At 32.7% G+C, this 25,292-nt stretch overlaps 1 pseudogene; it reads left to right on the top strand.

The window, feature by feature from the left end:
• The first annotated feature begins 1,402 nt into the window (after window positions 1-1,402).
• LOC112004881 (cytochrome P450 705A12-like) lies at window positions 1,403-15,357 on the top strand (annotated as a pseudogene).
• Window positions 15,358-25,292: the final 9,935 nt, after the last annotated feature.

Raw genomic sequence — 25,292 nt, 5'->3', positions numbered from 1 at the left:
TTGGACAATTATTGATAATATAGCTGTTGGGCTTTTAACGGTTATTAATAACCAATAACTATAGACTATTATCTTCACAAGTAGCCTATATAATACTCATCATAACATATCTTCTAAAGGGGTCTTGTTTCTACTCTATGTTTTAGATATACACAATACTACTATCTTTCTCCCACATATTTTTCTATAAGAATATTTGTTTTAAGGAAGGGCAATAGAAGGTTGTTCTTAAACCTTTTGTGAGTGGAAGTGCGTACATCACAAAAGTCGACGCTATAGTCTAATCCTGGGGGGTTGTTTGGCCAAGAGAACCAATCGCACCAAGTTTTACTTTGGGTGGCACGAATCAACCTTTAAGGACAACGCTTTCGCAGCGTGATTCTATAGCACTGTGAGATTGTTCCTAATTTTACTTAAATTTATATTATCATTGCTTATTAACATTCTTGCTAATTATTTGGGATATTGTTTGTTGTATCAAACTTGTTTATTCACTATTATATTTCCAACAATCTTAAAGGTTGAATCCTTACTTCAAAATGGATAAACAAGTTGTTGATTCTCTTAAAGTCATTTAAGAAATTACCAAGCTTGAACCTTTTGATGGAAATAATTTTAAACGTTGGAAAGAAAGGGTTTTGCCCATCTTGGAATTTACTGAAATTGATAGTGTTCTTCATGAACCCAAACCCGATGATCCCGAAAAATTAGCAAAGTGGTTAAAAATAAATAAATTATGTACACATACTCCTAGGGTTTTTTTTTTTTTTTTTTTAATAATATTATATATACGAGTCGGGTTCGGGCTTTTTTTTTTAACCCAAACCCGACCCTATTCCTTATCGGGTTGGGTAAAACCTAGTCCATTAGGATCGGGCCGGGCCGGGTACCCGCAGGTCGGGCAAAAATTGTCATCCCTACAAAGGAAGCTTCTTTGTTTATTTTTATCAACATCTTTTTGATCTTATTTTATTTTGTGCTTTTATGTTTTTTGTGTTTTTGAAGGAGAGAGACATAAAAGTTGAGCAAAATTACATATTTAGCCCTATTTTTAACGGAAGTGGGTAACAGAACTCTAATTGAGCTAACCTCAGATAGGTAAATGTCAAATTTCAAACCACAGGTAGGCAACTTAAATTTCGACCAAATCACAGGTGGGTAATTGTAATTTGCCCATATATTTTCTATTTCTTTCCCTTTCATAGCAATCAACAAGTCCAATCCACGCTTATTATTGAGTGTAATCTTAAAGATACTCTTATTAAAATAAACTACTCAAATGATCTTTCTAAAAAAAGAAGGGGATCCATTTGTTTATGTTTTTGTATTTTTTTCTTAAAGGAATATCAAACTTCTATGTAGCTAGTAAGGTTAATTGAGAATACTACAAGCTATGGCCAACATGACTGATTGCGAATATTACTTGGTTTGCTTTCTCCTCTTGCTCCTCTCAAGTCTCTTGTTTCACTTTATTATCAACAAGCTTCTCAAGCTTACAACCCATCCCAAACTCCCTCCAAGCCCACCAGCTTTACCAGTTATTGGTCATCTCCACCTCCTTTCGTCAACATTTTACAAATCCTTGCAAAATCTCTCCACCCAATATGTGTTGGTGTGGGTGTGTGTTCCAAACACTTTTATTCTTATTGATTTTCTAGCCGTTGGAAATTTATGAGAAAAATAGTCGTTGGGAAATTATGAGAAAAATACCCGTTGGACAATTATTGATAATATAGCCGTTGGGCTTTTAAGGGTTATTAGTAACCAATAACTATAGACTATTATCTTCCCAAGTAGCCTATATAATACTCATCATAATATATCTTCTAAAGGGGTCTTGTTTCTACTCTATGTTTTAGATATACACAATACTACTATCTTTCTCCCACATATTTTTCTCTAAGAATATTTGTTTTAAGGAAGGGCAATAGAAGGTTGTTCTTAAACCTTTTGTGAGTGGAAGTGTGTACATCACAAAGGTTGACGCTATAGTCTAATCCTGGGAGGTTGTTTGGCCAAGAGAACCAATCGCACCAAGTTTTACTTTTGGTGGCACGAATCAACCTTTAAGGACAACGCTTTCGCAGCGTGATTCTATAGCACTGTGAGATTGTTCCTAATTTTACTTAAATTTATATTATCATTGCTTATTTACATTCTTGCTAATTATTTGGGATATTGTTTGTTGTATCAAACTTGTTTATTCACTATTATTTTTCCAACAATCTTAAAGGTTGAATCCTTACTTCAAAATGGATAAACAAGTTGTTGATTCTCTTAAAGTCATTTTAGAAATTACCAAGCTTGAACCTTTTGATGGAAATAATTTTAAACGTTGGAAAGAAAGGGTTTTGCCCATCTTGGAATTTACTGAAATTGATAGTGTTCTTCATGAACCCAAACCCGATGATCCCGAAAAATTAGCAAAGTTGTTAAAAATAAATAAATTATGTACACATACTATTAAGTGTGGTTTATCTAATAAGTTATTTGATAATTATTGTCATTTTACTTGTGCTAAAGATTTATGGAATGAACTTAATGGTCGTTATAGGTTTGAAAATGAGGGTGCTTAAAAATTTGCTACAGCTAAATATATGTCTTTTCAAATGTGTGAAGAAAAAACTGTTTCTAGCCAAATTGAAGATTTTCAAAAATTAGTTGCTGACTTAGCCAAAGAGGGTGATAAGTTACCCGAAAGGTTTGTGGCTCATAGCCTTGTTTATAAGTTGCCGGATTCTTGGAAAGAGTATAAGTACCAGTATAACCATCATAGAACTTATTTAAATCTCCAACAAACTATTGTCGATATTCAAATAGAAGAGACTAATAGAATGTCTGAAATTTCTTTTAAGGCTAAGGAATTTACTTCCAAGGCTAATATTGTAGAGGGAGGACCCTTTAGACCTCCACAAAACAATAAGAAATATGATCCTAAAGGCAAAGGAAAGTTTTATAACAAAAATAACCCAAATCCTCAAATCCAAAAGAAAAAGGGTAATTGTTTCAATTGTGGTAAGACAGGTCACTATGCAGCAACTTGTAGAGTGAGAGGCAACTTCAAAACCAATAACAACAACAAGGGCTCAAAATCAAACAAAGCAAATGTGGTGGAAACCGAAGAGGTCATTGCGGCAGTGGTGTCCGAGGCACATTTAGTCTCAAGTGTGAAATGATGGGTAGTAGATTCGGCTTGCACAAGACATATTGGTGCATTCAAAGAGGAGTTTACTTCCTACACTCCAATAGTGGAAGGCACTGAGTTTGTTTATGTTGGGGACAATAGGCCTATACCAGTGAGAGGCAAAGGGAAGGTACTCTTGAAGCTAACTTCTGGTAAAACTCTTTCACTCACCAATGTTCTCCATATACCTCATTTTCGACACAATCTCATCTTGGTACGTTTGCTTGGCAAAGTTGGTATTAAAGTTCTATTTGATGGTGGCATAGTTACTTTATCTAAAAATGAAATCTTTGTTGGTAAAGGTTATGATAATGATGGTCTTTTTTGTACTTAATGTTGATCAAGTCATTAATGAAAATGGTTCATCTTCTTATGCTTACTTGGTTGATTCTATTGATGTGTGGCATGGTAGACTTGGACATATAAATCTTGGTTACATAAAGAAAATGAAAGAATGTGGAATCATAAACTCACTAAGTGAAGCAAACATGGAAAAATGTGAAATTTGTGCCGAAACTAAAATCACCAAGAAACCTTGTAAATCTGTAACAAGAGAATCCGAACTCCTTAGTTTGGTACATAATAATTTGGATGATTTAAAACACACAATGACTAGAGATGGTAAAAGATTTTATGCAATTTTTGTTGATGACCATTATATATTTATTTAACTTTGTGTATTAGGAACCGAAGATGAGGTATTGGAAATTTTTATAAAATTTAAAAATGAAGTTGAGAATGGCATAAGCCTAACTTGTTATACCTCAAATTGTGGGGGTGGTTGGCTAAGATGTTACCTAAATCTAAAAGGAGAATACCTCAAAGTGTGGGGGTACTTGCCTAAGGTCATGCTACATGAACCTAAAAGGAGGAAACTTGATTCTTAAATATGTGATTGTGTGTTTATTGGTTATGTTTGTTATAATTCATGATATAAAATTATTTTCATCAATAGTGATGTATTTAGAATTTAATACTATTGTTGAATCTTAAAAATATTTTTTTAAGTATGAGGTTCTTTTGAAAATAAGGAAAATATGTTTCATGAACCTATTGATACTTCTAATGATCTTGTTGTGATATACAAGGAATGAGAAGAAGTAAGCGAATTAGGGAGAAAAAGAGTTACAGTAACAATTTTCTTACCTATATTGTTGAAGATGAACATGTAAGTTATTATACAATTAAATTTGTTGATGCACTATTATTGTTGGAAGTTTTTAACAAATTATTAGATTTTGTCTAATCACACTGCTTCCACCTAAAGCTAAGCCTATTGGTTGCAAGTGGGTGTTTAAAACAAATTTTGTACGGTTGCAAATGAGTTTTTAAAAGAAACTTATAACTGAATGTGATCATAGATAAGTATAAGGCATGCTTGGTAGCTAAAGGCTATAAGCAAAAATATATTGGTGATTATTTTATACTTATTCTTTGATTATCATAATTGCATTTATAAGAATGTAGTTTGTCATTGTATCTATTTACAAACCTATTATATATCATATGGTTGTTAAAATTGTTTTCTAATAAGTGAATTAGAAAAATATATATATATATATATATATTATATGGAGCAACCCGAGAGTTGTGTTGTCTTTAGACAATAACGTAAAGTTTGTAAATTGGTTAAATCCTTGTATGGATTAAAACAAGCACATATACAGTGACATGAAAATTTTGATATATGATGCTTACACATGGATTTGTGATTTATGGTCATGAGGTTAAATGCATATATAATAAGTTAAATAGTAATGAAGGTGTCATTATTTGTTTATATGTTGATAACTTACTTATATTTGGAACTAGCTATAATGTTGTGCATGATACTAAATGTTTTCTTGCCTCTAAATTTGATATGAAAATTTTGGTTGAGGCAAATGTTATTTTAGGCATCAAGATCCTTAGGGATAATGATTGTAGTGTACTATCACAATCTAATTTTGTGGAAAAAAAAAATAAATAAACATTTTGATATGTGACCTATGTCTATTATGTATGACTTAAAGGTGCACTTGGTTAAAAATCGTGGTGATAGTATTTCATAAGATAAATATGCACAAATTATTGGTAGTTTAATGTTTTTGACAAATTGTACTCTTTTTGATATTGCATATGCTATTGGTAGATTGAGTAGCTACACTCATAATCTTAGTATTGAGCATTGGGATACAATATCTAAATTATTGAGATATTTAAAAGGGACTTTTGATTTTGGTTTGTCATATTGTGGTTATCCTACTGTTTTAGAAGGATATTGTGATGCTAACTGGATTTCTGATACAGATGAGGTGAAGCCCATTAGTGGATATGTGCCTACACTAGCTGGAGGGGCTGTCTCTTGAAAGTCAACCAAGAAGACTTGCACAGTGAGATCTAATATGGAAACAGAGTTAGTGGCCTTAGAGAAGGCTAGCCTCGAAGTTGTATGGCTTAAGAGTATATTAATTGATATGCCTCATTTTACTAACTCTATTGTCTCTGTTTGCTTTCCTTATGATTGCTAGACTGCCATAACACGTGTTAAAAGCAAAGTTTATAATAGGAAAAGTCAACATATCCAATTGAGGTTGAGGCAGCTTACTGATAATGATATTATGTCATTGGACTTTGTGAGGTCTGAAAGGAACTTGGCTGATCCTTTGACTAAACCACTAGTAAGAAGGCTAGTGAGTGAGACATCTAGGGGGATTGGACTGATACCCAAGTTGTGACACTATGACTAATGCCCAACCTCTATGATAGGTGATTCCACTCAAGAGGTTAAATGGGTAGAGGTCATTAGTGGTCCACGGGCATTGTCATTTGTTATGTGTTTTCCGCTATCTCGATAAGGAGATTAGTGATGAGTCTATCCCTATGGTGTGAGACAGTGCTAAGTTGCAGAATTTGGTGAGGATGAACTTAGGCTCTTAATGGATCCATATCCCTACCTGTTGGGATGGGGTGTATCTGCACGCACTCCTGATGGATGCCACCGATTAAGTTGCAAATTGTTGGAGGTTGAGCTTTAGGCTCTTAATGGGTCCATACTCCTTACTTGTTGGGATGGGGTGCTCTGCACGCACTCCTGATGGATGCCACCTATATGTGAGCGGAAGTTGTGCCACTTCCTATGAGACTTTTTGGGTAGATCTCTAAAGCTCTCATGAAACCCAGTGGTGCATGGGCTGAATAAGGCGCCAACCTGCTAAAGAACAACCTTGATAAAGAAAGTTATGTGGGTGGTAAGTTTGGTTTACTAATAGCTTAGTTAAAAGAGTTTTAACTCCACCATTGTCTTTTAGTTCCTACTTATTTATCCTATGTATGGTTAAAACCTTCTGGTACCATATTGATGCATGCTTTCTTTAATTGCGTGCCTTTCCTATTTTGTGTTTGTAACATGTGGGGAATTGTTGGTGTGGGTGTGTGTTCCGAACACTTTTATTCTTATTGATTTTCTAGCGATTGAAAATTTATGAGTAAAATAGCCGTTAGACAATTATGAGAAAAATAACCGTTGGGAAATTATAAGAAAAATAGCCGTTGGACAATTATTGATAATATAGCCGTTGGGCTTTTAAGGGTTATTAGTAACCAATAACTATAGACTATTATCTTCCCAGGTAGCCTATATAATACTCATCATAACATATCTTCTAAAGGGGTCTTGTTACTACTCTATGTTTCAGATATACACAATACTACTATCTTTCTCCCACATAATTTTCTATAAGAATATTTGTTTTAAGGAAAGGCAATAGAAGGTTGTTCTTAAACCTTTTGTGAGTGGAAATGCGTACATCACAAAGGTCGACGCTATAGTCTAATCCTGTGGGGTTGTTTGGCCAAGAGAACCAATTGCACAAAGTTTTACTTTGGGTGGCACAAATCAATCTTTAAGGACAACGCTTTCGCAGCGTGATTTTATAGCACTGTGAGATTGTACCTAATTTTACTTAAATTTATATTATCATTGCTTATTTACATTCTTGCTAATTGTTTGAGATATTGTTTGTTGTATCAAACTTGTTTATTCACTTTTATTTTTCCAACAATATGGCCCTATTTTCAATCTCCGCCTTGGCTTCTATTAGTGCATTGTGGTTTCATTGGCCTCAATGGGCTCTGAAATATTTAAAACTCATGATCTTTCTCTCGCGGCAAACCCAAGGACGTTATTCTCAGAGAAGGCGCCATTTGGAACATCTGGATTTTTCAAGGCCCCATATGGTAATGACTGGCGGTTCATCAAGAAATTGTGCATGACGGAACTTCTTTCAACTGGACAACTTGAAAGGTCCTGAGTAGTTCGAGAGAAAGAACTTGAACGTTTTTTGCATAATGTCTTTGAGAGCGCAAAGAGGAAAGAGGTTGTCGATTTGAGTGATGAGCTTATGAAGCTAACAAATAATATGTAAAGAAAGAAAGTTCTTGAAGAAACTAGAAACTTCTCATTGATTGAATGGTTACAAAATGGAAAAACTAACTACAAATAATTAACAACTACCAATTTATATACACCGAGAAATAGGGGCTGTACTTCCCGCCCAAATAACTACTTAACAAACTTTTAACAAACACGAATCAGTGATTGACAGCTGTAACGCACAACTTCTTCTTTCTGGCACGTGTTGTAACAACTCTTCCTTCTGTCGTTTTCTTTTGTTCTGTATTCTTCTTATTGCCGTTTAGCTCCTTATGTCGTTTAGGCTCTGTTTTATCTTTAACATAATATGCTCTGTAAGATGACTGCAAGCACAAGTTGGTCAGAGAAAGACACTGAAGACATTTTGGCAATAGCTGAAAAGATTAGACAGATGATAAACGAAGCCTTTAGGGTTGGCTCGAAGACATTTTTTGGAAATATGTTGGGACCCTTTGGTATATTGGCTTTCTGGTTGTTTGGAAAGCAAGTTATAAATGTACAACTAAGGCTTGACGAGCTCTTAGAAGGGATGTTGAAGGAGCATGAAGATGAAATTGAGAGGAAAGACACTGAAGATTTTATGGATATATTATTGAACGTGTATCAAGATGACAAGGCTAGGGTCAAAATGACCAGAACCAATCTCAAGGCTTTAATAGCGGTGAGTTTTTTTTTTTTTTTTTTACTGTAGCTTACTGAAAGATTACAGAGAATAGTTGAAGAAAAGTAAAGACCAGAGAGAAAAGAAAGAAAAGAATTCTTGAATTATGAAATCTGTTTTACTGATATGATTTTCAATACATCAAACACAGAGACGGTTACATTATATATACACAGTAAATGGAGGGAAAGTCAGTTACATATTTGGACTTAAAATTCAACTGCCTCTCACACGTGCATACGTGCCAGACTTAAGACATTAACATTAAAGGTAAAACGGCACCGTTCTATTTAATCTTCACTTGTGCCTTTTATATCTGGAACTTCATTTGGTTCGTTCACAATCTCCTCAAGCTTACAAGCACTGGTTCGTTTACTTTAATATAATCCATGATAAATTATTACTTGTCCTGATATAATTATCAATTTGATCAACATTATAAATATTGCTGGCTATTTTGGATTGGCCAAGAGAATTCAGTATTTCGGTATTATACTGGTGTACCATTTTGATCTGGTTATCTATCATATCACCATAGATTTATTTATAGAGAGATGCAGGTTTTGAAAAAATTACATTTTAATCCTTGTAGTTGAAGGGTGGCTAAAAACTAAACCTTACACTTTAAAAGTTTCAAATTCAATGTTATATTTTAAAAATGCTTAAACTAAATGACATCGCAATCTTGTGGTCATTCATCACATGTGCCTATCCTACATAAATGTTATTTCGTTATAAGAGACAAAATGTCTTGTTTAAAGCCTTTTCTAGCACGGCTTTATGCGGAAAGGATGTATAGTTTGAATCGAACTAGTTTTGGAAGTGTGAACTTTAATTTGAAACAACTTTTAATATGTAATTTACTTATTTTTAATAAAATATTTCAATATTTTATTTGTATTTATAAAACTTTAAAATAACCAGAAAGAAAGAAAAAATCTATTAGGCCATGCTTTTGCATTGTTTTCATTCAATCCATTAAGAGAAAAATAAAGACATGCGAATCACATAAAACCATTTCAAAGATATCGAAGAAAGGTAGGTATTAGTTAGCTCAAATGGTAAAGTTTCTAATGGTTTAATAAAAGACATAGGGTTCAATCTCCGCCTACATCAAATACCGATTGGGTCTTGGTCTAATAATAAAGAGTTATCATCAGGAGTTGACACTTCTCTCACGATTCATTTGAATTGAACTCTACTACAATACAAAATTTGTGAGAGGGTGTGAACTTTTCTTTATAATTTTGGTCGCATTGCATGAAAATTATATATATATCTATATATATATATGAAATGGGTTCAAGTCATGCCTAACATAACACCATAAGTGTTACACTTTTTTTAAACCATCGATTCTTATCAGATTTAATGGTTAAGAAATCACTACTGCCACGCTAGATCTAATATCTTTGAAGTCATTAAATTACCTTCTCAAAAAAATTCATTATTAAATTCTTTTCTCCACAAACCGCTGTCTTCTTCTTCTCTCTCTCTCTCTCTCTCTCTCTCTCTCTCTCTCTCTCTCTCTCTCTCTCTCTCTCTCTCTACGTTTTGCTTGAATCTTCATGCATCTAACTCTCTTTTTTACAATTTATACCCAAAAATATACATTTAATATTTGGTAGAAAGGATTGCCAATTGCCATGGAGATTAATTTTCGGTGTTTGCACCTGATCTCCATAGCAATTGGCAAACACAAAAATTAGTCCAAAACATATATGCTAGTATAGCACTCTCCCAAATCCTAAGCTCACTCCTGGGTTTGTATTTTGTGTGTGTGTGTGTGTGTGTAGACTTACACCTCGCTCAGGATGAGAGAATGGAATGGAATGGAAAGAAATTAAAAGAATCATTTTAGAATATTCATCCTTTCCATTGTTTGGGAGTTTTAATGGAGGGAATAGAAAGTTAATTCCCTTGTTTGGGAGTTTAAGTGGGAGAGAATGAAATGAGTATGAGGAAACGTTCATTCCTCTCTATTTCCTTAAAACCTCAAATTTTCATTCCCCCCGAAATTGGGAGGAATGGGAGGAAATAAAATTAAATTTAATGATTTTTTTACTAAAACTCCCAAAATACCCCTATATATTCAACTCTTTATTTTAAAATAAGTATCTAATAGTAATATTGTCATAAAATGATTCCATTCCATTCCCTCCATACTACTCCCAAACAAGTTTACTTACATTCCATTCATTTTCATTTCTTTCCATTCTATTCTTTTCCCTTATTTAAATACATTCCATTCCATTCTTTTCCATTCCCTTATGATCATTCACTTCCCTTACCTTCCCTTCCCTTCCCTTATGAACTCCCAAGCGGAGCCTTAGTGGCAGGATTTTACAGTGGAGAGATATATGTTTATGTTGACAAAAAGGGACAAAATCAATTATATGTAAATGCGATGAGAAAATTACAATAAAGAAAGGAAATTTTTAGTTTACCAAAAAAAATAATAATAAGTTTATGAATAATGCGTGAGTTTGTTTACGTCTAAAATAATGCATTATGCATGTACTTCATTTCACACTATTTGCTACTTTAAAATAAGTACAAGCACATGCAGAGCTAGTAATATTTTATGGTTTTATGTAATTCTATGATGAGTAATTCTACAGTACTCCCCCCAAAAAAGGGGGGGTACGGTACCCACTAGTAGGTAACCTGCTACACCAGGTTACTTTTTTCTCACATTTGACAGTTCCATTCTCACATTGTGCAGTTCCAATATCACATGTAACAGTTCTCTTCTCACATTTGGTGGTTCCTTTACTTTTTTCTCACATTTGACGGTTCCATTCTCATATTGTGCAGTTCCAATATCACATGTGACCGTTCTTTTCTCACATTTGATGGTTCTTTTACTTTTTTTTCTCACATCTGACGGTTCTATCTCTCTCTCTCTCTCTCTCTCTCTCTCTCTCTCTCTCTCTCTCTCTCTCTCTCTCTCTACGTTTTGCTTGAATCTTCATGAATCTAACTCTCTTTTTTACAATTTATACCCAAAAATATACATTTAATATTTGGTAGAAAGGATTGCCAATTGCCATGGAGATTAATTTTCGGTGTTTGCACCTGATCTCCATAGCAATTGGCAAACACAAAAATTAGTCCAAAACATATATGCCAGTATAGCACTCTCCCAAATCCTAAGCTCACTCCTGGGTTTGTATTTTGTGTGTGTGTGTGTGTGTGTGTGTGTAGACTTACACCTCGCTCAGGATGAGAGAATGGAATGGAATGAAAAGAAATTAAAAGAATCATTTTAGAATATTCATCCTTTCCATTGTTTGGGAGTTTTAATGGTGGGAATAGAAAGTTATTTTTGGGAGTTTAAGTGGGAGAGAATAAAATGAGTATGAGGAAACGTTCATTCCTCTCTATTTCCTTAAAACCTCAAATTTTCATTCCCCCCGAAATTGGGAGGAATGGGAGGAAATGAAATGAAATTTAATGATTTTTTTACTAAAACTCCCAAAATACCCCTATATATTCAACTCTTTATTTTAAAATAAGTATCTAATAGTAATATTGTCATAAAATGATTCCATTCCATTCCCTCCATACTGCTCCCAAACAAGATTAATTACATTCTATTCCATTCTTTTCCATTCCCTTATGATCATTCACTTCCCTTCCCTTCCCTTCCCTTCCCTTCCCTTATGAACTTCCAAGCGGAGCCTTAGTGGCAGGATTTTACAGTGGAGAGATATATGTTTATGTTGACAAAAAGGGACAAAATCAATTATACGTAAATGCGATGAGAAAATTACAATAAAGAAAGGAAATTTTTAGTTTACCAAAAAAAATAATAATAAGTTTATGAATAATGCGTGAGTTTGTTTACGTCTAAAATAATGCATTATGCATGTACTTCATTTCACACTATTTGCTACTTTAAAATAAGTACAAGCACATGCAGAGCTAGTAATATTTTATGGTTTTATGTAATTCTATGATCTATATTGTACTACTAGCGGAAAATAAACCTTGTTTTTATTATTAGATAGAGTTTATTTGTAAAGGCAAGTCAGTTTTTTAAGAATTTAATTAATGTGTATGTGAAGAAGATGTAAGGAGTAGCACAAATTATGGATAAAAATTGTTAATATCTGCTAGATATAGATAGAGAGAGAGAGATTGAGTATTCCCTGCAGCTCATACATGGTTGTTGTGGCGTGAAGGTTGGCTTATGGATTCAACTTCCAAAAGTTTCAGATTAAATCCTATATTTAATTTAAAAATGCTTAAACAAAATGACATCGCATTCCTGTGGTTATTCTTATTCATCACATGTTCCTACTATATATGAATGTTATTTCATTGCAAGCCACACAAAATTGTTTTGTTTAAAGCCTTTTCTAGTATGGCTTTATGCGAAATGGATTTATAGTTTGAATCAAACTAGTTTTGAAAGTGCAGAGTTTACTTTGAAATTTTTGAAAGTGTGAAGTTTAATTTAAAACCACTTTTAAAATATAAATTTTAAAATGTATTTTTCCTTTTTTAAAATAAAATATTTCAACATTAGAGAAGCAAACGTGATACGGGAGAAAGGGCTGAAGCGTGATGAATGTTTTAGTTTTTTTGTTTATATAATAAAACCTGTTTAACCGGTAACCCAAAACCCTTAAAATTATATCAACGGACAAGATCAAAACTACAATAAATCAACGGCTCAGATATAGGTGGGTACCGTACCCCCCCTTTTTTTGGGGGGGTACGGTAGAATGACCCTTCTATGATCTATATTGTACTACTAGCGGAAAATAAACCTTGTTTTTATTATTAGATAGAGTTTATTTGTAAAGGCAAGTCAGTTTTTTAAGAATTTAATTAATGTGTATGTGAAGAAGATGTAAGGAGTAGCACAAATTATGGATAAAAATTGTTAATATCTGCTAGATATAGATAGAGAGAGAGAGAGATTGAGTATTCCCTGCAGCTCATACATGGTTGTTGTGGCGTGAAGGTTGGCTTATGGATTCAACTTGCAAAAGTTTCAGATTAAATCCTATATTTAATTTAAAAATGCTTAAACAAAATGACATCGCATTCCTGTGGTTATTCTTATTCATCACATGTTCCTACTATATATGAATGTTATTTCATTGCAAGCCACACAAAATTGTTTTGTTTAAAGCCTTTTCTAGTATGGCTTTATGCGAAATGGATTTATAGTTTGAATCAAACTAGTTTTGAAAGTGCAGAGTTTACTTTGAAATTTTTGAAAGTGTGAAGTTTAATTTAAAACCACTTTTAAAATATAAATTTTAAAATGTATTTTTCCTTTTTTAAAATAAAATATTTCAACATACTCATCCTTATTGTTTGATTGCAGATTATTGCTGGACAAGATTCCTTGTACCAAGGTGAAGCATGTGTTTTGGGAAGCAAATAAATATGCAGATGCACTAGTTAGGAAAGGATGTAACTCTCAAGAGGAATTTGTAATTTTTGATGTTCCCCCATCTGATGATATATCTGCCTTAGTGTATGCAGATGAGATTGGGGAAAACTTTTGTAGGCATGTTGCTTCTAACTTAGCCATTTTGGCTGCCTAGTTTATATAATTTTCCTTTGAACCAAAAAAAAAAAAAAAACCTTTAAAATAACCAAAAAAAAAAAAAAAAAATCTATTGAGCCATGCTTTTACATTGCTTAATTGGGCCCAGAAGAAGGCTGGGGCTGGGGAATATAGAAAGTATGCCCTGCACCGATAATGAAAATGGAGTGGTAATGAAGTCGGAATCACAAATTCTCTGGGGGAAGGATTACAGAAAGAAGCCACTCAAAGTCCTTCCCCAAGTATCAAAATGTTCCGTGGAAAGAGTTTCATGAGTCGTTGTTAGGATATGCAAGTCACATTAGACCATTTCAAAGCACTGAAGAAAGAGTTTGACTAGGGACATCAAATTTTACACACAAAATTGTACACCACTTTCACATTTCATTTTACATGAAATACACTACAATACAAAGGTTGTGAGAGGGCACGGACTTCTCTGTGTAATTTTGGTTGCAATGCATGAAATTATTTATATTGTGAGTGTGTACATCTACAAATAATGAAGGCAAAAAATGGTTAGAGACCTTGTCCTTTTTAACTAAGCACTCTGCACACCATACAAAGACTTTGCTTTATCATAAACATCCATGTCAAGACTTTCCTCATGCTCGCACTTACCTATCTAAAAAGAAAAATATGTTGGAGAACTTCAAATAGGACTATGTTTCAATCAAACTGTGACAAGTTTTTCATAGTAATACATATCAAATAGTTATATACGCTTCAGTTAACCTTGAGTTCATTATGAATTAAATTAATTGCAAGACAAAATTTTGACAAGTTCTAGCATGCAAATTAGTGACTTATCTGCAATTGGTTCAACTCTTACTATATGTCTCCCTTATCAACTCAAAGGTTGCACTTTTACCAGGATGTTTTTGTCGGAAGTACTGGTACCTCATCGGAGGTCATTCTATGGACAATAGCTGAGCTCATCAACCATCCTTCTGTATTCGATAAGGTTAGAGATGAGATAAATTCAGTCGTTGATAGTACTAGTCTAGTCGAGGAATCAGATGTTGCGAATCTCCCCTACTTGCAAGCAGTTGTAAAAGAAACACCACAACTATATCCACCATTGCCTGTGACAACAAGAAAATGCCGTCAAAGTTGCAAAATAGTAGGCTTTAAAATAACCCAAGAAACCATGGTGTAAATCAATCTGTATGCCATAATGAGAGATCCAGATTTATGGAGCAATCCAAATGAGTTCCAGCCAGAGAGGTTTTTGGTTTCCTCTGAAAAACAAGAAAGTATGAAATATAAACAAGATGAAACTTTTAGTATTCTTTCTTTTGGGGCAGGAAGGAGAGCTTGCCTTGGTTCAAATTTAGTGTTGAGTATGGCACATATAGCAGTTGCAACATTGGTTCAATGTTTCGATTGGAAAGTAGTTGGAGATGGAGAAGAGGCTAAGGCTAAGGTTAATATTGAAGTTACAAAAGGTGCTTTTATTCACACGGCTAGCTCATCCACTTAAATGCCTTCCGATTGTTAAATTCAACCCATTTGATTCTGTGATGTGAGTTTGTTTACTTCATAAATTTTTTCTAATTCAAAAAAAGTACAAGCACATGCAGTAATATATATATATATATATATTCTTTTTTATGTAATTTTATGTTCAGTATTGTACTCCCGGTGGAAAATAAACCTTGTCTTTATTAGATCATATTTATTTGTAAAGGCAAGTTAGTTTTAGGGAATTTAATGTGTGTGAAGAAAATGTAAGGGGTCGAACAAATTTAATTTAATCAATAAATTAAAAAAAAAAAAAGTGTTAATATATATATATATATTGTAAAGACAGATCATGTGTAGCACGGCACAATTTCTTGATTAATGAATTCCGTGATAAGTGGTCTCTTCTCTCATTACCTTTCAGGTTTCAATAGCCTCCTAAATTCCAGTTAGTTCAATTAGTAAAGTTTTTTATTGTTGAATAAGAGATTTGAGATTCAATCCCCATCTAGACTGAAAATCAATTGATGCCTTAGTTTGAATTTTGATAATAAAGAATTATTATAAAGAGCGAACACCATAGGTTGAAACTCTCTAAAAAAAAAGTTTCAACAGTTACATTGAGCTTATAATCAACTATAGTCGTGTTTCTATCTCAAAAAAAAAAAAAAAAAAAAAAAAAAAAAAAAAACTTTAGTCGTGTTTTGTTTCGTATTGTATATTTTTCTCCCAAAAAAAAAAAAGTCAGGTTGTATATTTAACCGGTTTAACACATATAACATGTGTCAAAACAAATATATCACACGTGCATAACTTGTTAGAAAGTTCAATTTATTAGTCTGCTGCTAAGGCCTCTAACGGCTAGTTGGTTATCTCTCTCTAACTACTATAAAGAGAGCTCCTATACTATTTCTCATTTAAGTTGCTAGCTGTGTTAATCAATTACATACTAGTGACTTTCATTCTCTGTTTTCTCATTGAAATTTTTCAAGGTTTCAGAGCCTACGATCATGGCTCCACAACCACAAAATCTGAATCAACCACCACAAACTCTTACTCCACCTGTTTTCTCTTTGATTATTGGAATCAATAATGCTTGAGAGGTCTGGAACACTCTAGAGCAATGATTCACATCAACATCAAGAGCAAACATATTGAATATGAAATTGGAGTTTCAGAGTATCAAGGAAGGAAATAATACAATCTATCAATGGCTTTCTACAGCGAATCAAAACAGCAAGAGATCTTCAACATACTGTTGGAGTAGCAATTGATAATGAAGAATTGCTATGCATTATATTCAAAAGGCTTGCCCAACGAGTATGCCCAAAGGTGGACATTAAATGAATGAAATCATTGAAATATCACTGGGATAAGATTTCAATGAGATATGGTTAGGTTGGGTTAACCCAACTAAGTCCAACATATCTATTATAGTAATGGCCACAACTCGGCCCGATTTCTTTAAAAACACCTAGGAGTTCATTTCTCTAACAAGCTTAAGGCCTGCCTTGCTACAAATCTATGTCCAATCACGTACACGGCTAAACCCATCAGAATTCTTAAGCCCAACCCATTTACACTAACCTAAACCTAGCCCACGCTCCAACTTTCCATATTTACATTGACAAACCCTAACTTCCAACAACTACATGAACACCGCTTTCAACTACAGACAATTACATAGCATCCCTAAAACTTCCAACAATAGTACAAATCCCCTATAATTTTCTAAAATTACCATAAGAACTGCCGTAACTTACCAAAATACCCTTATAAACCCTCATAAATTATTAAGATACCCCAAAATATCCAAGAATTATCCAAAGACTTTTGAAGCAAGAAAAAAGAAGAAGAGATAATTAGTTTATGTAGTCCCTGGAAATGCTCCAAGGAAACAACAACCCCGAATGTTATCACCTTTCGATACAACTTTTTGATGATTACAAAAGCTATGTCATCTTTATTCCTACTTCCTCTATGTTGTTAAGGATCTACACAGGCATAATATCATAACTATAGGGTGCCACTTGTAGCCAACCCATACATGCTTTAAACCTTGATTTTCCTTTGATTAATTTGTGTAGTTTCCTTTTAATAAAAATCTCCCTAATCTTAGGCAATTAAGGGTTTTTATAGGTTTTCTTGTTGGCTTTTACATGTATTTTGCATATAGAAAGAGAGAATATTAAATTGCTGGTTGGATTACCAAATTATTAGGATTGAAGTTTTTTTTTTTTCTTGGTATCCGTGACATTATAGTATACAGTACAGTACTACTATTCTAATAGTTTACAACAAAAGTTACAAAACTGATCCTATAATAAAATAAATAATATAAAAAGTAAAAAACGTATGATTAAAAAAAACAAAACAAAACTTCACAAGGCCCAGAAGTAAAGTAAGCCCACAGCCACAAGTCATATGTCCACCCACGATAAAACAAAAACCACGCATCACATATTCACAGTCTGCATTAGGAGGAAAAACAGATAAAAAAGAGTGAAAGATTGAAACTATACCTCAGGTCTTCAGACGTGATCAGATCAGAGGAGAAGTAAAGCCACCAACAAAAGGTATTTAAGAGTAGTTAACAGTGGAGAGAGAGAGAGAGAGAATATGGGTAACTTTTAGATTTGTTTTTATTTGTGATTGTTTTGTGAGTAATACTTTTAGACTGGATTTGTATTTTATCTAGTTGAATTTTTGTTTGTTTAGAAGTCAATGATGTTATTTTTGGGACAATTGATTTTGTTTAGACAAAAGAATTTTCTTCTTATTTTTTGGTCAAAAGAATGTAACAAATTTTTTGAGGTTTCATTTGGAACCAATTTTTCTTTTCCTGATTACCCATTCTTTTCCAAAATTTTGGACCCCCTTCCACTCGGGGATTTTAAAGAATGGTCTAATTGATCTAGTAGAAGGGCTAACTTGGTTCACACATGGCCACGAAAACACATGAATAAATAAATTAATAAATAAATAAAAATAATCTCAAGCGAGCTATGGTAAGGGGACCTCAAACAGTTTTGTATTTCATTACATGCAGAGGACAAGGTACTACTTAATTTCCTCACACACAGCTAAGGTATAGTCAAAACACTTTCGTTAAATATTCTGGTTAACATGTTCTTTAGAATTTAACATTTCTAATTTTACATAGATTCTCATATTCAAGACAGTTTTGGCTGAATAAATATAACACTATTTATTGAGTAATAAAAACAAATAACCCTGGGAGTTGGGACCAGACCACCTCACTTTTTACGGCAATAGTGAAAATGTTGACTGCAATGCAACAATTAGAAAAATCCAAGACAGTTTAATCTGAAAGGTACTACTACTATATTTTGTCTGAGATTCGACCCCACTTAAAATTACGCAAGAGTCAGACTATCATGTGAAGCAATTAAAGAAAGCAGTCGGAATATGAGACAAACTCAAACCAATCATCCATGTACTTTTAAGGAAAATACTTTATAAAAGTTGACCATTTTTTCAATTTTTAATAAAATTTTTTAAAAATAATTTACTAATATATACCTTTAAAAATGTATACTAGTAAAACTTAGGCAAAAATGCAAAACTGACCTTCTAACTTTCGTCTTTTTTTATTTCAGTCCTCTAATTTTCAGTTTTGTCAATTTAGTCCTCTAACTTTCAATTTTTTTCAATTCAAAGCTCCGTTTAAAATTTGTTAATATTGTTGTTACACACACCAAAACGACGCCGTTTTGCATGTGTTTTTTTTTTTTTTTTTTTAAATAAATTCGGAATTAAAAGAAAATTTTGGGAAAAAAAAATCGTAACATTCGTTTTATTGGCACTGAAAGGGTTGAGTATATTCTATTTTGGCCTAAAAACTAGTACGTTGGTTTATTACCATTAAGAAAATCCAAGTCAAGTGCGTCGACGTCGAAGCTAGCATCGAAGTAGTTGTCGAACACATGGGCTGGCGTGTCCACATGGATGCCAGAGTGAAGTATGGGCTGGTTGTTGCAACTGTGATCACCCAGCTGGTGCTGCAAGATAGTGCTATCAGGAGTAGGAGGACATGGACAAGGGGTTTGATATTCTTCATCATCATTTTCATGGCTTTGCCAAAGTGCTTAAACTGCTTAAACACATAATCTAATAAGAATGTTTCAACTCTGCCATGATCACAAATCCATGAATAGCTTCCTTACCTGTTCAAGTGTGACAAATAGCACCACGGTGAATGGACCAATTGCCTTGAGATAGTTGGATGGACCTTGCCTCTGTCCTCACAGTCTTCATGGCACACCCTCACCGATTTAGAACTCCATCACCAGGGCGGAGAGCAGGGGCGGCGAGCAGGGTGGTGGTGGTTCACACGGTAAGCAGGGGCGGCGAGGTTCCTCGCCGCTGGTGATCAGTCGCTCTTTCTCTCTCTCTCTCTCAAACCGGCTCTCTCTCTCTCGGACTTAAAGCTGCTAGGGATTTGATTCTTGAATCCTTATTTTTTGTTTTGATTCAGGGAAGGGGAATGACATCCCTTAATGTTTTCTTCTTCTTCTTTTTTCCTTTTTTTTCACATTTTTCTTTTAATTCCAAATTTATATTAAAAAAAAAAAAAACACATGCAAAACAGCATTGTTTTGGTGTGTGTAACGGCAATATTGACAGATTTTAAACAGAGTCTTGAATTGAGAAAAATTAAAAGTTAGAGGATTGAATTGACAAAACTGAAAGTTAGAGGACTGAAATGAAAAAAAGGCAAAAGTTAGAGGGTCAATTTTGCATTTTTGCCTAAAACTTATTATATATATATATATATATATATGCCCATTGAAAGTTAGAGGACTGAAATGAAAAAAAGGCAAAAGTTAGAGGGTCAATTTTGCATTTTTGCCTAAAACTTATTATATATATATATATATATATATGCCCAATGACAATTACACCCAAAATAGAAAGGGACATTATATGCGTGTGTTTGACTAAATATTTTTCTATTAAGAAAAGTGTTATTCTAAAAGAGTTGTTTAAGTGTTATGAAATATGTGTGAATGAAAAAATGTTGTGAAAAATATGTGTTTTATTGTTTAAACAATAAAACTGTTGTTTAAACAATATAACCACAAACAGTTCTCAAATTTACATGGTTACTTGGACTATAATATATATATATATATATTGTAATTTTAAAAAATATAGACACGAGTGAACTTTGACACCTTAATTATTAAGAACAAAACAATTTCCTCTTGATTGAAATCCAATGCTACTCCTTCCTCTTTTTTGTATATCTCATCACAACCTTCCCAATAAGATGCATTCTCAACAAACCCACCAAGCCAACTATGAGTCTTCACCTTCCTCTTCTTTGTATCTCTCATCACAACCCTCCTAATCCGATCCATTCTCAGCAAACCCTCTGTTGCATTTGAAATATTCAAATCCCGTGACCTTGCCTTTGCTTCTAGGCCTATTGTTATTTTTGGGTGTTTTTATTTTTTTTAAGTAATTTTTTTTTCATATGTGAAAAAATTATGGTCATATTTATTTGAACTGTCAAAAACTAAACTAGCTAGTAAGACTAAGCTTCATAAATCGTTGTAGTCAAATCTATATTTTACTCAACCATATTTGAAGAAATACTATATGCATAGCACTTCTCAACCATATTTAACCAAAATTCCTGTGTACTAATACAACATGAATCTGATCTTTGGAAGATTTTCAATATTGGTCTGCAATATTTTAGATTAAACTAAATAAAAATAAGGATGCCACCAAATGTGAAAAAGAATAAGGGTATTTTGGTCATTTTCTATGTTTCAAGGTATTTTCAGTCATTTTTTTTTTATATTTTAGGGTCATTTGGGTCTTTTTTTTCTTTTCCTTTTTTTTTTTTTTAAATGTTTTAAGGGTATTTTGATCATTTTTTAGGTTCTAAGGCTATTCCAATCTTTTTAGAGGGTTTTGGTGGTATTGCGGTCATTTTTTAGGTTTCAAGTGCATTACGGTAATATTACGTTACATTACGCCGTAATATTACGTTATTTTAATCTCAATACAACAATACAATATTTCATTGATTATGAAGGTAATGAGATTTAGATAATGTAACATATTTTGTAATTTTAAATTTGGTAATATTAGAAAAAATAAAATACACCAAAAACCTCAGTGTTAAATCATCGTAATGTGAATCAAATCAAGGACACATCATAGCAAACCAAATGCCCCCTAAGGATATTTCAGTGCAATTAAGGCTCTTTTAGACTTAGCTAGTGGAGGCTCTGCTGACTCAAATGAGGCTCACACTTATCATTGTGATTGATATGCTAAACTCTCAATAACAAAATTATTTTGATAATTTTTTTAAAAATGATTGGGTTGTTCGTTTTTGGTAAAATCGATCAACTGTGCTTAATTGTTTTTAGCTTTTCTATTGGTAATTTTTGTTACTGTGGAAGTTTTTTAGGATGTTTATTTTGTTTTAGATGGGTCTAAATATAATAATAATTTTATGAAACAAAAATGCATAGACACTTTAGTTGGGGTAGTTATACTCGTGTTGGACACAGTCATTTAACACTTCTGTACATGTGGATCTAATGAAAATGCCTAAAAAATATAAAACTTGGTGTAGTAGCCTTGACTGATGACTATTTCACACTAGATCTATAGTTTCGATTCAAGTGTTTACTGAAAATTTTAAAATTGCCAACAATCTTTGTATTGGATTTTTCGCATAACTTGCTAATTGTATAGTCACCCTATTTCCAACCTTAGACACCACAATAAACACACAACTGTGATTTAGTTGAAGATGTTGCATAAGAACAATTAGAGAGCACATAAGGTTATACATCTTCGGTTTTATAGTATATATTGATGATACATAAAAAATCAGTAGGCTGAGTGCTTCGGGTTTCGATGGGCTTAAGAGAACACATACCTAGAAATTATTAAAAAAAATTAAAAAAAAAAAAAAAAAAAAAAAACCAAACAAACAAACAAACAAAAGGGATGTTAGATCTCAATTCATGTGATTTCACAATCCTGTGAAGATGGGTTCAAGTTCGTGACTCAAGAACTTGACTATAAACCTTTTATTGTTATTCGGTATCGGACCCGATTTCGAATTTGGCTTTTTGTTCTTTTCTAGGTCTTCATATTCGTTTTCATCGTCTTGGTGAATCCAAAAGTTTTGCCTTTTGTTATGATTTGAAACAAGGCGTAGGTTGCTGTTGCTAGAGAAAAATGGTAGATCCAAAATGTAGGGTTCGAAAAGAGCAGATTCGAGCGTAGACAACGGAAACGATTCGAGCCATGTGTCCGATCTTTTGTCGAAGCCTTTATTCCACAGCGAGGTTTCTCTGTAGTGTTACACTTGTTTTCTCTAAACCCTGATTTTCTGCTTTGTGTATTCCAAGGAATTGAGAATGTTTACTTGGTGTTTTATTTATTTATTTATTTATAATTTCTGGGATATCTGAGTTTGTGTTCTTACTGTTTTTGTTCAAGACACACTTAATCTCAATTCATATGATTTTTGGTTTTTAATTCTCTTTTTATTTTTTTTTTTAGTTAAATTAATATATTTTTTTTAATTTAGATGCTGATGTAGCATTCTTTAATGCCAAAATAAAATTTTTTATTATTATTTTAATAGTTTCATTTGCCACCTAGGACTTTGCCGTTAGGGCATTGATGGAAAGGACTAAAATGGATGGCATTTCTCTAAATAGGGACTAAAAGCGGTGAAAATAAAATATATGGACTAAAGTGGGAATCGCCTAAAAATGTAGAGACGAAAATGTGATTTTCGTCATATATTTTTTAGATATATATATATATATATATAGGTGAAAAAATATATGAAAATACATATAATGTTATTTAAATACTGAAAACTATTGCATAAGTACATGTACTAAACACTCTATTAACATTCCTAATTTTACGTACATCTCATATTCAAGATAATTTTGGCTGAATAAATATAACACTATTTATTGAGTAACAAAGACAAATGACTCTGGGACCAGACCATCTCACTTTTTACGGCAATAGTGAAAATGTTGATTTCAACGCAACAGTTAGAAAAATCCAAGACAGTTAGATCTGAAAGATGCTAGTACTATATTTTGTCTGAGATTCGACACCACTTAAAAGCACGCGTGTTTGAGTAAATAAACAGTTACACCCAAAATAGAAAGGGACGTTATATGCATGCGTGTTTGAGTAAATTTTTTTTAGAAGAGTGTTGTTTTAATGATATTGATTAAGGATTTGTTTAGTACATGTGTTTAAATATTTGTTTTTAATTTTTAAACAATATTACATATATTTGTACATATTTTTTACCTACACGTATTTTTAAAAAATACAAATAACGTTATTATAACAATATTACCAAACGGGCCTTCAAGTGTTATAAAAATACGTGTGAGTAGAAAAGTGTTGTGAAAATACATATTGTGTTGTTTAAACAACAAAAATTATTGTTTAAATAATATAACCAAACAGGCCTAAAATTTGCATGGTTAGTTGGACTAATATATATATATATATATATGGGTTAGGTTCAAGTTACATCTGGTATAACTCTAAGCAATGTTACACTACTCAATAACTTGTTATAGAATTTATATTTTGAAAATCCCACCGTTCAATTACATGTTTTATATGTTCTTAACAATCATGTCAATTTTCATATCAATTAGATGTTATTTACTATTTGATCAATAAACTTATTTTTTATGTATTATTTTAAACTACAAAAACTTGAATTTAAAAAATTGATTGATGGCATAGCTATTAATTTTTTAACACCTTAAAATTTTGCAAACATAGAGAATATATGAAGATAATGTAATCTGAATGTGGATTTGTCAATATTCGCATCCAATTAAAAAATATTGAGTAGTGTAACATTGTTTAGAGTTACACCAGGTGTAACTTCACAAGAGTTATACATTTTTTGGACTATTAATTTGTATTAGATCTAAGGATGAAAAAAACACTCATAGTCATGTATTTATTGTTCCCTAGAAATTAGTAACTAAGTAATTAATTCTTCTTATTAAGAATAGAAAAATAAAAAATAGCATTACCTCTCTGCTCTCCATCATCTTCATCTTCTCTCCCTCTCTCACATGGTCTTGTGTTCTATCTTGAGGGCGTCAATTGTGGGCTTGAAGACAAGAAAGACAATAACAATTGAAGTTTTGTTCAGCTGTTAAGTTTGAAATTTAAAAATGATTTTGGATTGTTTAACTGTGTTCCTGTTTTGCTTAAATAATTCTCATTCCAAATTAAAATTATTCGAAAGTTCATGAATGGTGTCATTAAGTACTTGGAAAAGGACAAAGTCCTTATCTTATGCTAGAATTTTCGTAAAATGACGAAACTTCAATCCTTATCCGATTCAAGTTAGTGGTGGTTGCACTATTTTAGTTACTTGTGCAGGATTTCTTTTGATTAAGGAATAAGAAATCAAACATGGCTTTCAACTTTTTAACAACATATATATATATATATATAAAAAATTCACAAGGCCCAGAAGTAAAGTAAGCCCACAGCCACAAGTCATATGTCCACCCACGATAAAACAAAAACCACGCATCACATATTCACAGTCTGCATTAGGAGGAAAAATAGATAAAAAAGAGTGAAAGATTGAAACTATACCTCAGGTCTTCAGACGTGATCAGATCAGAGGAGAAGTAAAGCCACCAACAAAAGGTATTTAAGAGTAGTTAACAGTGGAGAGAGAGAGAGAGAGAATATGGGTAACTTTTAGATTTGTTTTTATTTGTGATTGTTTGTGAGTAATACTTTTAGACTGGATTTGTATTTTATCTAGTTGAATTTTGTTTGTTTAGAAGTCAATGATGTTATTTTGGGACAATTGATTTTGTTTAGACAAAAGAATTTTTCTTATTTTTTGGTCAAAAGAATGTAACAAATTTTTTGAGGTTTCATTTGGAACCAATTTTCTTTTCCTGATTACCCATTCTTTTCC

This window comes from Quercus suber, unplaced genomic scaffold (assembly GCF_002906115.3).
Source record: "Quercus suber isolate HL8 unplaced genomic scaffold, Cork oak 2.0 scaffold_154, whole genome shotgun sequence".
NCBI lineage: Eukaryota > Viridiplantae > Streptophyta > Magnoliopsida > Fagales > Fagaceae > Quercus > Quercus suber.
This window is presented reverse-complemented; position numbering and strand designations above follow the sequence as displayed.